General features: G+C 40.0%; 1 pseudogene; it reads right to left on the bottom strand.

Moving 5' to 3' along the window:
• Nucleotides 1–637: 637 nt before the first annotated feature.
• LOC106980221 (S-formylglutathione hydrolase-like) lies at nucleotides 638–9623 on the bottom strand (annotated as a pseudogene).
• Between the last annotated feature and the right edge of the window lie 4530 nt (nucleotides 9624–14153).

Raw genomic sequence — 14153 nt, 5'->3', positions numbered from 1 at the left:
AGAAAGGCCAGGAGCAAAGGGGCCCATCCTAAAATACAGACAATAAAAAACATTCCAACATAGAATGGAGGCACAGAGTTCATGGTCAGCCACAAACAGAGTTATTCAAAAGATAATCAGAGAAATTCCAAGGCTCCACTCCTCTACTTTATCTTCGGTCCTAGTTCAGAGCCCCAGGTCTCCTTTCAGCTGACTCACAAAGCCAAAAGACGCCCTTCGGGCCAGTTGTCTTTTCTAGGGGCAACAGCTTGAGCGATGCATAGTGCAGAGGGTTTCAGGTGGCCAGGGCCGTTAGAGACGGTACTGTGCTCTCAGCCACTCACAGCCAAAGATGTGGAGCAGTGGAGCCCAGGCTCAGAAATGGGGAGAAAATTGCTGCCTTTAATTCTTATCTCCCTGGCAGAGGGGAAACTATGAAAGCCGATTTCTGAGCAGTGAACCAGAAATTAGTTAATCTCTCCCGTTACCTAGTTGTGTTTCCCCAGGCAAAGCTTGATATCTCTGAGTTTCTTCTGTGAGGAAAAGAGGTGGGATTAGTTCTGTGAGACGCCTTTCCACATTAGGGTCCTTTCCTGCAAACATCTGTACCTCATAAATATGCAACAGATGAGCTGTTGTTGCAGGATAATGGAAACTTTCAATCTTCCCCAAGTTTCGCATTGGAGCCAAAGCTTAAGTACCAAACAACAGTTGTCAAGAACCCTCTGGTTTAAAGTCAGGTACTAGACCTACTAGGCAAAACTGGCAAAGGGTAAAGTCAAGAGGCAGTTTTACAAGCGTAGACTATTATTCACTCCCAAGCTTTATTTAAAAAGACTAAAATGTCCCTGGGGGGCTAGACGGAGGACTTCTCTAAAAGGGGTATATGCTGTCTGTGCCTTCTCCTCACACCGCTCCCATAGGCTGGGAAACGCTCTCCCCTCATGTTAAGGCAAGTGAGCTTGTGAAAAGGAACCTCACACACCCACTCAGAGGCCGACAAGTGCTCCTGAAGTCGGAAGAACTCAGGGATTGCCATTCACATCTGAATCAAGTCCAAGGGCAAGAAGGTTGGACTGGAGGGAGGGGACAGAAAGAAGAAATAACTGAATTGGGAGGGGCCCATACTTCAAGTTAGGCTGGACAAAGGTGCGCGTGTGTTTTCCCAAGGCCAAATATGGACTCCACAATAGAGAACCAGCCAGAGAGATTAAAAGAGACTGCCCCCAAAACCTTCCTCCCGGGGGTGAGGCAATCTCTGTGGGAAGAGGCCACCAGAGGTAGGTCGCGGGGGCGTTCGAAGTGGCCATCCAGACGATATTGCCTAAGTTAGCAAACCGCAGCCAGAGATTCCTACTAGAGAAATCTCTGTGGAACCCACAGACAGGTCCCCTGAGAAGAGGATGACAAGTGCAACTGACCTATTCAGTACGACCCTCTTGCTTCTCCTGTCTCCTCTCCTCTTAGTCAACCCTAGAAAAGCCTGAAGCCATTACTAAGAGGCTATATGAGGTGGACAGACAGACACCAAACGCACTGCCTTCCTCCCCTTTCCCCACTGCAGATTTCTCAGGCTGAGGCTGTCACAAAGAGGGGGAGGGATGAAGAGGTTTGGGGCCTTTGTTTTTTTATGAAAGTGTTCAGACACACGGCAAAGGTTGAAAAAATGTTAGAGAACATCTGTACGCCCACCACCTAGATCCTTGCTGTATCACATATCTATCCATCTTTCTAGCCGTTCATTACTCCATATTGGTTTTTATGCATTTCAAAGTCAGTTGCAGACACAAATATACATTGCCTAAACAGCTCAGCATGCATTAACTGGAGTTCAGTACAGTTTTTGATAAAAAGTTTACATATGATGAAATTACAAATCTTAAGTATGTATTCGCTGAGTTTTGACAAAGTATAATATGTATAACCTAAAATTCGTATCAAATACAGAACATTACCATAACCCCTAAAGTCCCTTTGTGTCCTTCCTCAGGCAATTGCCACCCATATACTCTTAGATTTTTTTCAAGCCAAGGATAGATTGGGTTTGCCAAATTTTAGAAGTCCATGTAAATTAAATCATTTAGTTAAAAAATTATAGAGTAATGACTTCATTTCAGCAAAATGTTTTTGATATTCAACCCTATTGCTGTACATGTCAAGAGTTCTTTGGCTTGTATTGCTGGGTACTATTCCACAAATGAATTAATATATTTGCTTATGCATTCTCATGTTTATAGACACCAGAACTGTGTCCAGTCTTTGGCTGTATAAATAAAGCTATTATGTTCTCCTACCAGGTTTGTTTTAAAAAATTTTTTTTAACATTTATTTATTTTTGAAAGGGACAGAGCATAAGCAGGAGATGAACAGAGAGAGAGAGAGACACAGAATCTGAAGCAGTCTCCAGGCTCTGAGCTGTCAGTACAGAGCCTAATGTGGGGCTTGCACCCACGAGCCGTGAGATCATGACCTGGGCTGAAGTCGGACGCCCAACCGACTGAGCCGCCCAGGCACCCCTACCAAGTTTGTTTTTTTAAATATACATTTTCCTTAACCTTGAGTAAATACTTACCAGTGACGTTACTGGATGTATAGAGTAAGTGTGTGTTTACTTTTATAAGGAAACTCCAGAAATTTTCCAAAGTCATTGTACTTTGTATTCCTACCAGCAATATGGGAGAGTTTTGGTCACTCCACATTCTTACCAACACTACTGCTTAATCTTCCGAAACACCCATTTTGGTGGGTGTGGAGTGGTACCTTGTTGTGGTTTAATTTGTATTTCCTTGATGAGTAATCATGCCGGGTACTCTTTCCCATCTGTGTATCATCCTTGTGAAGTGTATCCTGAAATCTTTCCTTCTCCTGGAGGGTCGTTTTTGTTGTTGCTGTTCTTTTATCTTTTTATGGTCAGGTTGTAAAAAAATCTTTATATACCTTCAAATCTTGTCTTTGGTCAGAAAGTGCATTTAGTTTTTTTTTTTTTAATTTTTTTTTTTAACATTTATTTATTTTTGAGACAGAGACAGAGCATGAACGGGGGAGGGTCAGAGAGAGAGGGAGACACAGAATCTGAAACAGGCTCCAGGCTCTGAGCGGTCAGCACAGAGCCCGACGCGGGGCTCGAACTCATGGACCGCGAGATGGTGACCTGAGCCGAAGTCGGACGCCCAACCGACTGAGCCACCCAGGCGCCCCAGAAAATGCATTTATAAATCTCCCAGTCTGTGGCTTGCATATTCATTGACTTAATGTATCTTTAGATTGGCAGAAGCTTTTACCAATTTTTCTGCTAGATCCTGTGTCACTTGTTATAAGCTGTATTTTCCAAAAAAAAAAAAATGTGTTCATTTCATCCACACTGTTGAATTTGTCCCCTTAAAGTTGTTCATAATAGTCTCTTTTTTTTTCTCCTGGTTTTATATATTTACTCAGAAAGTGATTCAACTATGGAATGATGTATTTTTAGCACTCTGAAATCCAATGTCTTGAAATCCTCTTTCCCTGCAGTACTGTTTATTACAATTTTATAATCCTGAACAAATTCTCTTATCTGAAGTTTTTCATGCATTCAGGTATTTTGCATGATGTCTGATGTGATCAGTAATGAAGGTTGCAATGAAGTAGTAGCTGTAATCTACTCTACATAGCCCTCTTGTAATCTAAAAACAGGGGAAATTCTTTTCTGTACTGGCAGCTATAAAGTTGCCAAGTAGTAACTGTCCACCTGAAAGGAACTGGTCATCTTTTCCTTGATCAATTAGTATGTCCAGCTGAGAACCCAGATAGGATTTCACAAGATGGGTAGCATCATAAACCTTCCATTTACTTTGATCTGTTCCTAAATATCCACTAAAGGGGTTTTTTTTTGTTTTTTTGTTTTTTGTTGTTTTTTTTTTTTTTGCCCCAAGGACAGAGCACTGGGTTACAAATTGGAGCAAATGCTGATACAGATTTGTATTTTCCAGGATTCTTCAAAGCACAAATCAAAGCTCTGTGGCCTCCCATGGAGTGGCCAAAAATAGGCATCCTTTGGAGGTCCACCGGAAAATGGGCATTTATGAGTTGGAGAAGCTCTTCAGTTACATAAGAGTACATTCTGTAGTTAGTTTTCCAAGGATCTTTATGGCATCCACATAAAACCCTGCACCTGTGCCAAAGTCCCAGTTCTCATCTCCTCCTTTAATATTGCAGCCATGAGGGCTGGTATCTGGAGTGATTACAAGGCTATATTCTGAGGCAGCTTGATGAGAACCAGAGTTTGATATAACATTTTGTTCTGTGCCAGTGAAACCAGACAGCCAATACAGTGCAAGGCATTTTCCAGTTTCTGCCTTTGGTGGTAAGTAGATAGCAAATTTCATTTTGCAGTTCAGTTCAACACTGTCATGTTCAAAAACTTTCTGCAATCCTCCAAAGCACCTGTTGCTGGAAATCGGTTTATGAGCAGCAGCCAGAGTGGAAAGGCAGGGCCTCAACTTCTAACGTTGTTCCTGATATTTTCTTATCTTCCTCATGTCTATAGGATCTGTAGTGATAATCCCTCTTTCGCTTCTGATATTGAGAACTAGTGTTTTCTCCTCTTTTTTTCATGATCAGAGTAGCTAGTGGTTTATTAATTATAATCTTCTCAAAGAGCCAGCTTTTGTTTTGTTAGTTTTCTCTCTTTTCTGTTTTCATTTATCCAATCTCTGCACTTTTATCTTTATAATTTCCTTTATACTATTTCCTTTGGGTTTTCTTTGCCTTTTTTTGTTTCCCCTATATTCTTCAGGCCATTGAGTTGAGATCCTTCCCTTTTCCTAATATTAGCATATAGAGCTATAACTTTCCCTCTAAGCACTCCTACAGCTGTATTCTACAAATACTGATATGTTTTATTTTTATTGCTATTCATATTACAATGTTTTCTATTTTCTCCTGTGATTTTTCTCTTTGCTCCGTGGATTATGTCTAATCTCCAAATAGTCGAAACTTTCCTACATATCTTATTGCTGATTTCTATTTTAATTTTATTGTGGTCAGGGAACATACTGTGTGTGGTTTCAATTTGATTTAAACCATTGAATTTTTTTTAATGACCCAGACTATGATTTACCATATGCTGGTGAATACAATATACACTTGAAAAATATGTGTATTCTGTGGTTGTTGGGTATAGTCTTCTATAAATTAGCTTGGCTAAATTTTGTCTAGTTGATCTATCAATTGCTTGAGAGATGAGTATTCAAATTACCAATAAAAATTGTGGATTATCTATTACTACTTATTTTGCTTCATGTAGATTAAAGCTCTGTTATTAGGTACTTATATATTTTTTTAATGTTTGTGCTTCCTGGTGAATTGATTTTTTTATTATCAGGAAAGATCCTTCTTTTTCTTTTTGACTTATAACACATATTGTCCAATATTAATATAGCTACTCTATCATTTTGTTTACATAGTATATTTTTAAAGTATATTTATTTAAATCTATCTATAGTTTTATATTTGAAGTGAACCTCTTATAGACAGCCTATAATTGGGTCTTTGAGCTTTGTTGTTTTTTTTTAACCAAGTAGCAATCTTTACATATTAATTGGAGTGTGTAGCTTATTAACATTTAATGTTATTAAATATTGACTTACTGGTGACTGAATGATGTGATTGGATTTAGGTCCATCATTTCATTGTTTGCTTTGCAATTTTGTTGGTTTTCTGTTTGTCCTCTCAGCTTTTTGTCCCTGTTCCTTTTTTCTGACTTCTTTTGGAATATTTACATAGTTTTTATGATGCCACTTAAAATTATCCATTGAATTTTAGCATTTCTCATTGATTTTTCTAAACATTAAAATATGCAAGGAAGAATAGGTTTTAAATTGGATGAGATTTTAAAATTTTGAAATTAAATGGGATAGGATTTCTTAAACCCTAAAGTTGTTTAAAAAAATACATAGGATGCCAAATTCTTTATCTAAAGGATGGATAAGAATGAACCCCAGAGCAACTTTGAAGGATAAGGGGAAAAATTAACCATCTCTGTTTCCTCCTTACTAGAGTCAGTGCATTCCAGAAATTCTGGAATTCTGGAATAACTGTTTTTGTTATTTTTTATAATTGTTACAATCATTACAATTATTCCCAGACAAGAGAATAAAAGCAGTGGGAAACTGATGGCAAGAAAGCAAGAATTATCAAGAGCTGCCTTTCTGCCTCACTTTACCATTTGAGAAATACAGTCCACGTGATGGCTTTTCACAAAGATGACTGAAGAATTTTGCCTCTATTACCCTTCTTTTTACATTCTGAATGGACAATATATCTTTCTTTCCATAGGAATCTGTTAGAGATATTGGAGAACAATTCCAGCTCAAGACCAAAATCTGATATGAGTGGAAATGTGTTTCATTTCCGTTTTTGATACTTCCTTTTTGCTGAGAACGAGGTGAAAAACAGACATTGATTGAACCTCTACTATGGTCCAAACTCTGTGTACAAACTTTATATACATTATCTCATTCAGTCCTCAAACTACCTTATCATTGGGGCCCCTGGGTGGCTCAGTTGGTTAAGTGGGCAATTCTTGATTTTGGCTCAGGTCATGATTTCACTGTTCATGGCATCAAGCCCCAAGTTGGGCTCTGTGATGACAGCACACAGCCTGCTTGGGATTCTCTCTATCCCTTTCTCTCTCTCACTGCCTCTCCCCTGGTTGCATGTGCACATTCTCACTCTCTCTCTCTCTCAAAATAAAGAAGTAAACTTAAAAAAAAAAACAACTACCCTATCAGGCAGTTACTATTACTTCCACCATTTTACACAAAGCATAAAGTTCACAGAATCGACGTACTACGTCCAAAACCTACCGAGAAGTCACCAGTTTATCAGGAACTCAAAAAATTGGTATGTAAAAAGCACTTCTAGAAATTTTCTCCTGAGGCAAATGTCCAAAGATGTCCAAAGACATTTGCAGGAATGTTTTCCCCAACACTGTTTACAAATGGAAAACTGGAAGCAGCCTAAATTTAGCCCATAATTAGCAGAATTTGGTTAGTTATGGTGCTTCCATACTATAGAATACTGCACAGATGGTGACAGATCATATTAAGTTAAAAAAATTTTATGAACCCAAGAGACATGTTCAATAACATTCATTGTATTGGTGCATAAACACAAATAGGAAGGAAAAAGCACAGGTTATCTACAAGTGGTTATTTATTGGATAAGGGGGACAAGATTGTAAGAGGATTTGCACTTTCCATATGCTCTGGTATTGCATGTATATGCTCTGGTTTCATGTATAACTTGTATAATTAATTTAAGTATATTTTATGGTCAGCATGATTAGTAGGTAAGATGATGATGAGAGTTGCTTTAATAGAATCCTTCCTGTTACTGCAGCTGATTTCTATAGCCAGAACCTTCCCAGGGAGGAGAAGGGGAAGAAGGAGAACTCTAGAACCAGAAGACAGCAATACTGATGGCGGTGGAGGGCTGGAGAAGGTAGATCTGAGCGGCCAGGCTTGGCAGCAGCCCTGCTTAGCAACCTCAGAAAACCCTGAACTTGATGAGTACTCAATAAATGAGTTGAACTGAAAAGCAAATCCACACCAGTTGTGACTTACAAATAAAAGTCACATGTATCACCAATAATAAGGTATAGGCAACATACAATGAAAGAAGCCATTTTACGCTCTTAAGATTAGCAAACACTTTAAAGCTTAGCAATACCAAGTGAAGCCAAAAACAAAACGAGCTGTCCAATGTCGCTTATGGGAATACAAATCATTACGACCACTTTAAACAATTTGTCAATGTCTGGTAAAGTTGGACACAAGCCTGCCCCACATATTAGCAATGCCACACATGTTAAGAGATGCTTTTCAAGAGACCTACATGGGAACGCATATGGCAATAGTGTAGATATGTCCATTTGGTAGAATATTAGTCAGCAGTGAAATTAAATAGACTAGAGTTTCACATTTCAATATGGATAAATCTTGAAAAGATAAAAATGAGCACAGGGAGCATCAGCCGTATCTGTAATGTTCCATTTTGCCAAAAAAAAGGGGGGGGGGGAAGAAGAGGGACACTGGATAACAAAAAATAAATAAATAAAAGAATCTGAACTATATGTAGAAAAATATTCATATTGTTGATACTTTGATGTTGGATACATGGGTGTCGGTTATCTTAGTCTCTGTCTTTTCTGTAGTTTTGAAGAATTTAATAGGAAGAAAAAAGAGAAAAGGCCTAGAAAAGAATATTCTGAGAAAATACACCAAAATTTTAATGGTGATTATCTGGGAAGATTCTAAGTGACCTTAGTTTTCCTTTTTATGTTTTTGTATGTGTTCTATTTGTACATATAAAGCATGTATTTCATTTATAATAATCAAATGTGTTATTTTAATGTAATATAGGGACACCTGGGTGGCTCAGTCAGTTAAGCATCTGACTTTGGCTTGGGTCATGATCTCATGGTTCATGCCATGATATGGCATCAGGCTCTCTGCTGACAGCTCAGAGCCTGGAGCCTGCTTCTGATTCTGTGTCTCCCTCTCTCTCTGCCCTCCACAGCTTGCACTCTGTCTCTCTCTCTCTCTCTCAAAAATAAATGAACATTAAAAAAATTTTTTTATGTAATATATATACAATTTTTGTGACATGTGATGAAACTATATGAAATACAGGTGCAGCAAAAAGGACCAGAATTAGACTAAGATTAACAGTATTGTTTAATCTTTGGAGTTGGGGTAACAGATGGCTTTTTGTTCATACTTTGCTCTAAACACCAATTTTTCTAGAGTGGGAAAGTACAATATTTATGAACATTGGCTTATATAAAAGGCTACAGGTTTTAAATGAAAAGAAATTCAAATAGGTTTTTCCAGCACTGTAAAATGTTCACGGTCCTAATGATAAACTTAGTTATAAAAAAAAAAAATTCTGTTCTTAAAGAAAAATTGAATTAGAGCAGATAATTGTTAAATGAAGTCTGGTATGATAGTGCAATTTATATTGATATTCCATGAATGCTAGCCCTGCTAATCAAAATATTGAGTTAAATAGCATGAGCTACTCCCTAAATAAATTCTATGAGTGGGGGTTATTGGCAAAGGGGAACATGAGGTCCTAAGTAGCCTACTGACCTGAGTTGTCTCCATGGAGAAGGACGCATCACAGTCATTTAATCAATGCTGTTTCTTTTATAAATCGTCAGGGACTCTCCTAGGAAACCTTTAAGAGATTGATTCCTTATTACCACTGATATATGTTCCAATTAAATTTTTCACATTGCCCTCCTGGGACTGCCCAGCCTGAAGGGAAAGAAGATGTGATCCCAGTCTTCCATGCCCCGTCATTGACAAGATTCTTGCATGTTAGGGACGCCATGACCAGCCTGTTGCCTAAAATCTGTAATGGAAAACCATGGCACTGCCCAAAATCTTAAAGCGCTACTCTAGAATAAGCACAAAGCTCTGACAACCTTAGGATTTCCATATGCCTGTCCAGAGATGTGTCTTCAAATACAAGTGCAATGTTTTCTTTCTGGAGAAAAAAAAAGAATCTATGAAAATCCTAACATCCCCTCCTCTGACACTGCTCTCCAGTCCACCCTGTTGGTACCAGGCAAACCCCAAGAAACAGTTGCCCTCAGCCATGGTCGGTGGTGAGTTTTCCAAAGCCCGTATGTAACCAATGATCTTAGGAGATCTGAACAATATTATCTCAAGATATGAAAATCCAGGATTATTTCCCCAAAGTGTATAAACTCAAAATATAGAGAATTGAAGCAACTTGCCCAGGTCACCCTTGTAGCTCATAAGCCAGGTGGCCATAGACAGGAAGAAGGAAAATGTAACTGTGATGACAAGAAAGCATCAGAAGCAGATAAGCAAATCAAACACTGAATTTTAAAAATTTACATTGTTTTTAGTCCTTTCTGTTTTGCACTTTTCTTGGGTTAATGAGACCCTATAAACATATTTCCATCCACAGTTTTAGAGCCTTCTATCTGGCTATCCATAAGAGATACGGCTGACCACATCCCTAGGTGTTTAATGGCCTCATAAGCTCTCCCTTTTTTCACTTTGCTGTCTCCACCCCCATAGAAGACATACAAGGATTTTGCTGCCCCCGAGATTTTGCATCTTTCTGCTCAGCTAATTATCTCCAACTGAAAAAATGACTGTCCCTCATACTTGGAGAAATATGGTAATCAAGCAACTAAATGCTCCTTTTGCTAATGACATGTTTTTTCAATATGTTCAAATGAGAGGCTCATTGGAAATTATTCACTTTCTTCTAAGTTGCAAAGGAAAATGAAAGGCAAATTATGGCTGTCTAAGCACGTGTTTGCATGGATCCTATCTCCCTGAATTAATTTGCCATCCGCAGAGCTATTGACAGCTAGTGCTTCCCTTCAGCCTTTGCACTTACCCGGTGGAAATGATTAAAGATTTCATTTCCGTGAGGGGTCATTTAGGTGGGAGATGACACCAAAAGACAACACAGAAGTCATAATGTCCGAAGGAGAGAGTGAGACAACAATGGTTTCCATAAGTATTTCAACAGTAGGAAGACAGAGAATGGAGTGTCCGATTTGAAAGGAACTCAGGCCTGCTTATTCACTCTGGTTTTTCAGATGAGGAAACTGAGGCCCAGAGAGGTTATAAGGGGATTGATCAAATTCCATTTGCTCATTTGTAGCAGAACTGAAACCAGGAGCTAAGTGTTGGCTCCTCTCTCCCTCTCCTCCATCCCGTAGCCATCAGTACCAGTAAATAAAAGTAAGTTCAAGATGATGTGGTTTCTGGGGCAGGGGGGCGGTGCTTAAGACAAAGTATGATGGCATACTTGGAATTTTCTACCAATTCCTCAATTGCGCAACTTCATTGATTCAAAGAAACTGCTTCACTCATACATAAGCCAACACACACAATCCAACAGAGGTCATTCATCATTATGTCACTGCACTCAGGGTAGGGAGCTCCACGTAGAATGCAGAAAAGGCAAGGGTCAAGGGCACTATAGAAGAAGCCACTCTCCTTCACCCTCCAGCCCCCACCCCGTCCCATCAGCCCAGGTTGATCCATTTTCATTACATTTCTCTTTGATGCAAAATCCCCAAACCTTGGGCAGACAGCTCGGCTTATCAAGTCTGTTCTTAATAATCCATTTTTATCAAACTTTATCTGATGGAACCAAAATATGTTTGATCTTAGTATAAAGTATACTTATCAGTCCTACTGCTAGAATGACACTGCCCTAAAGTGAATGGTATTAAGTGCAAAGTCTTTAGAGTCAGAAAGAAATGAGTTTAAATCCCCAGTCCGTCACTTCCTAGCTTCGATGCCTTGACCAAGTCACCCACAAACTCAGCAATATCTCCCTTAGCATGCTAGGCTCTAGGAACTCAGATACCAGCCCTGCCTTCCTGGCTTTACACTTTGGAGGCAGAGACAGATACCAGCATACCTGTTACCCAAGTTATAGCAACTGTTATAAGTGTTGGGAAGGAAGGTTCCCTGGAACTATGAGGGCATCAACCAGGAGGATGTGTCTTTCTTGCAAAGGTCAGAGAAGGCTTGCCTTAGGGGGAACGCTAGAGCAGAGATGAGAAGGATAAGAGGGCGAAATGAGGAAGAGCCAGCATCCCAGGCAAGGGCACAGTGCTGGGATGGACCATGTCCAGCCTGGGAGAGTGAGTGTGCACAGTACGGAGCAGAGAAGAGGGGCCCATGGAGAGGTCTGAACAATGGAGAGGCACCTGTGACCACGGTTAAGAGGTTTGCTCTCCTTCTGAGTGGCATGGGGCTGTAGGACATGATCAGTCCCAAGCGTGAACACATCAGAGGACAGCAAGGACACCGGTACCCGGGTAGAAGGCCAGTGCCGTGATTCATACAAGAGCTAGTGATGACATGAATAGAAAGAGTGAACAGAATCTAGGGGATACTTAAGAACTAAAATCATTTAGGTTGTCATGATACATTGGATCAGGGAAGTAAGAGAAAGGAGTACATCAATGCCAACTCAGAGCACTTTGGCTTGTGAAACCAGTTAAGTGGTGGTCCATATTCTGAAAACTAAGATTCAAAGGAGGCAGACAGATGACCTAAACATCTGAGCCTCAGTTTCCTCATCCATAAAACAAGAATGGTAATGCCGTCTTTTAGGTTTTCTTACCCAATCCAACATGGTGGAAAGGGAGGTGGGAGTTCCCACACATACAACCCCAAGCAATTCTCGGACACCAGCAGGGTATCCAAGGATTCACCTGAATTCTAACACCATCTACCCAGAGATAGCATCAGATCCCACAGGTCAAGGGTTCAGTCCTACAAGACTGCCCCCAACCCCACTTCAGACTCCCGCTGCAAGCCCCAGGTTTTACCTGTGCTTCTGACCTACCAGCTGCAGATTGGAGGTTCCAACAATCTCTTCCCCAGGTTCGACTCATATGCTAGAGTGGCTCACAGAACTCAGGGAAACACCATTTACTTAGGTTTGCAGTTTATTAAAGGATATGATAAAGAATATGAATCAACAGCCACATGAAAAGATGCACAGGGTGAGGTGTGAGGAAAGAGGGCGGAGCTCCCATGCCCTCTCCAGGACACCACTCTCTCCAAACCCCCCTCCTTCCATGTTCACCAACCTGGAAGCTCTCCTAATCTGGTCCTTTGGGGTTTTATGGGGGCTTCATTACATAGTCACGACTAAGTCATTGGTCATTGGCTGATTCAATCTCCAGTCCCTTTCCCATTCCCCACCCCCACCGCCCCATCTGGGGGTAAAACTGAAAGTTCCACCCCTCCAGTCACACGCTTGGTTCTCCTGGCAACCAGCCCCAACCCCCATCCTTTCCAAAAGTCACCTCATTAACATAAAAAAGGTAACTTTGTTGCCCTTATCACAGGAAATTTCAAGGGGTTTAGGAGCTATAAGCCAGAAACCCTGGACAAGAACCAAATACATAAGGAATATTATATTTTGATCATTTGAATGACCAAAAATATATTTCTTATAAATCACAATATTGCGTACATAAATCACAACGTTGTCGGAAGGCTTAGAGAAGGTTCCTAGAAAGTGACTGGTATATGGCACACCCTGAAATAAATGGTAGCTCGTCTCAGAGGTTATTCTTTCTTGATCTGATTGCAAATTCAGGATCTCAGGCACTCATTTCTCTTCACTCTCCTCTCTGACCATTCCTTCAAACTGTCAGTTTGCAGATCTAATCACCCTAAATCATCTCTATTATGCCATACTAGCAAAATAGGCAAGGTAGCGATTGCTCTTATAAACTTATTATTGTAAATGTCACAGCTACAGTTTAGCTCACAATGGCCCACTTTGCTGTTGAAGGGAAAACATGTATTGCAAAGGTAGTTCCCATTATTAGCCAAATGCTCGTGCACAAATGTGTTTATTAACCAAGGGCAAAGTGTTGGGTCATTTAAGGGGAGCTGAAAAGCACTGCTCTCAGATGGAAGGGAGGGGAAAAAAAATAACACCTACACAGCACTTAGTTCATAAAGCACCGTCACAATCACTATATCAGCCAAACCTCACACTGTAGGTAGGGGGTGGGGAGGAAGGGCAGGTGTTTTCATGGTTATTTTTACATGTAAGATTAATTTAGAAAAAGTAACTTGCTCAAGCTTACAAAACAAGTGAGTAACAGAAATGATTTAAATACAAGCTTCCGGTTCTGTATGTGTATCAGAATCCCCCCTTCGACCTCTGCCAATGTCAAACCACTCCATAGGGACCATAAAATTCGCACAGCCACCAAACAGAGGAGCGGGGGCAAAATCAAAACTCAGCGGAACTCTCATGCTGATATGTTATCAATTCATTACTACTTCACCATGATTGTGGTTGCCATTAACAAACAACATGAGCTGAATGATTAGTATATGCCAAGCTACGTGTTAAATATTCCGCAGGCATGATCTCATTGAATCTTTACAGCAACCTATAACATGGATGCTTTTATAAATTAGAATTATAAAAAATACAGATGAAAACGGAGGCTTAGAAAGTTTAAGTTGCTTGGCCAGTTCCTAAATCCTGGTCTCTTTCCACAGCCACTATACTAGACGGGCGTGCTTCTACGGGACATACATATATACATGGCAGCAACATGACTTACCAATAAAGCTAGTAAAGTGAGTAATTTC

This window comes from Acinonyx jubatus, chromosome B3 (genome assembly GCF_027475565.1).
Source record: "Acinonyx jubatus isolate Ajub_Pintada_27869175 chromosome B3, VMU_Ajub_asm_v1.0, whole genome shotgun sequence".
Classification (NCBI taxonomy): Eukaryota; Metazoa; Chordata; class Mammalia; order Carnivora; family Felidae; genus Acinonyx; species Acinonyx jubatus.
This window is presented reverse-complemented; position numbering and strand designations above follow the sequence as displayed.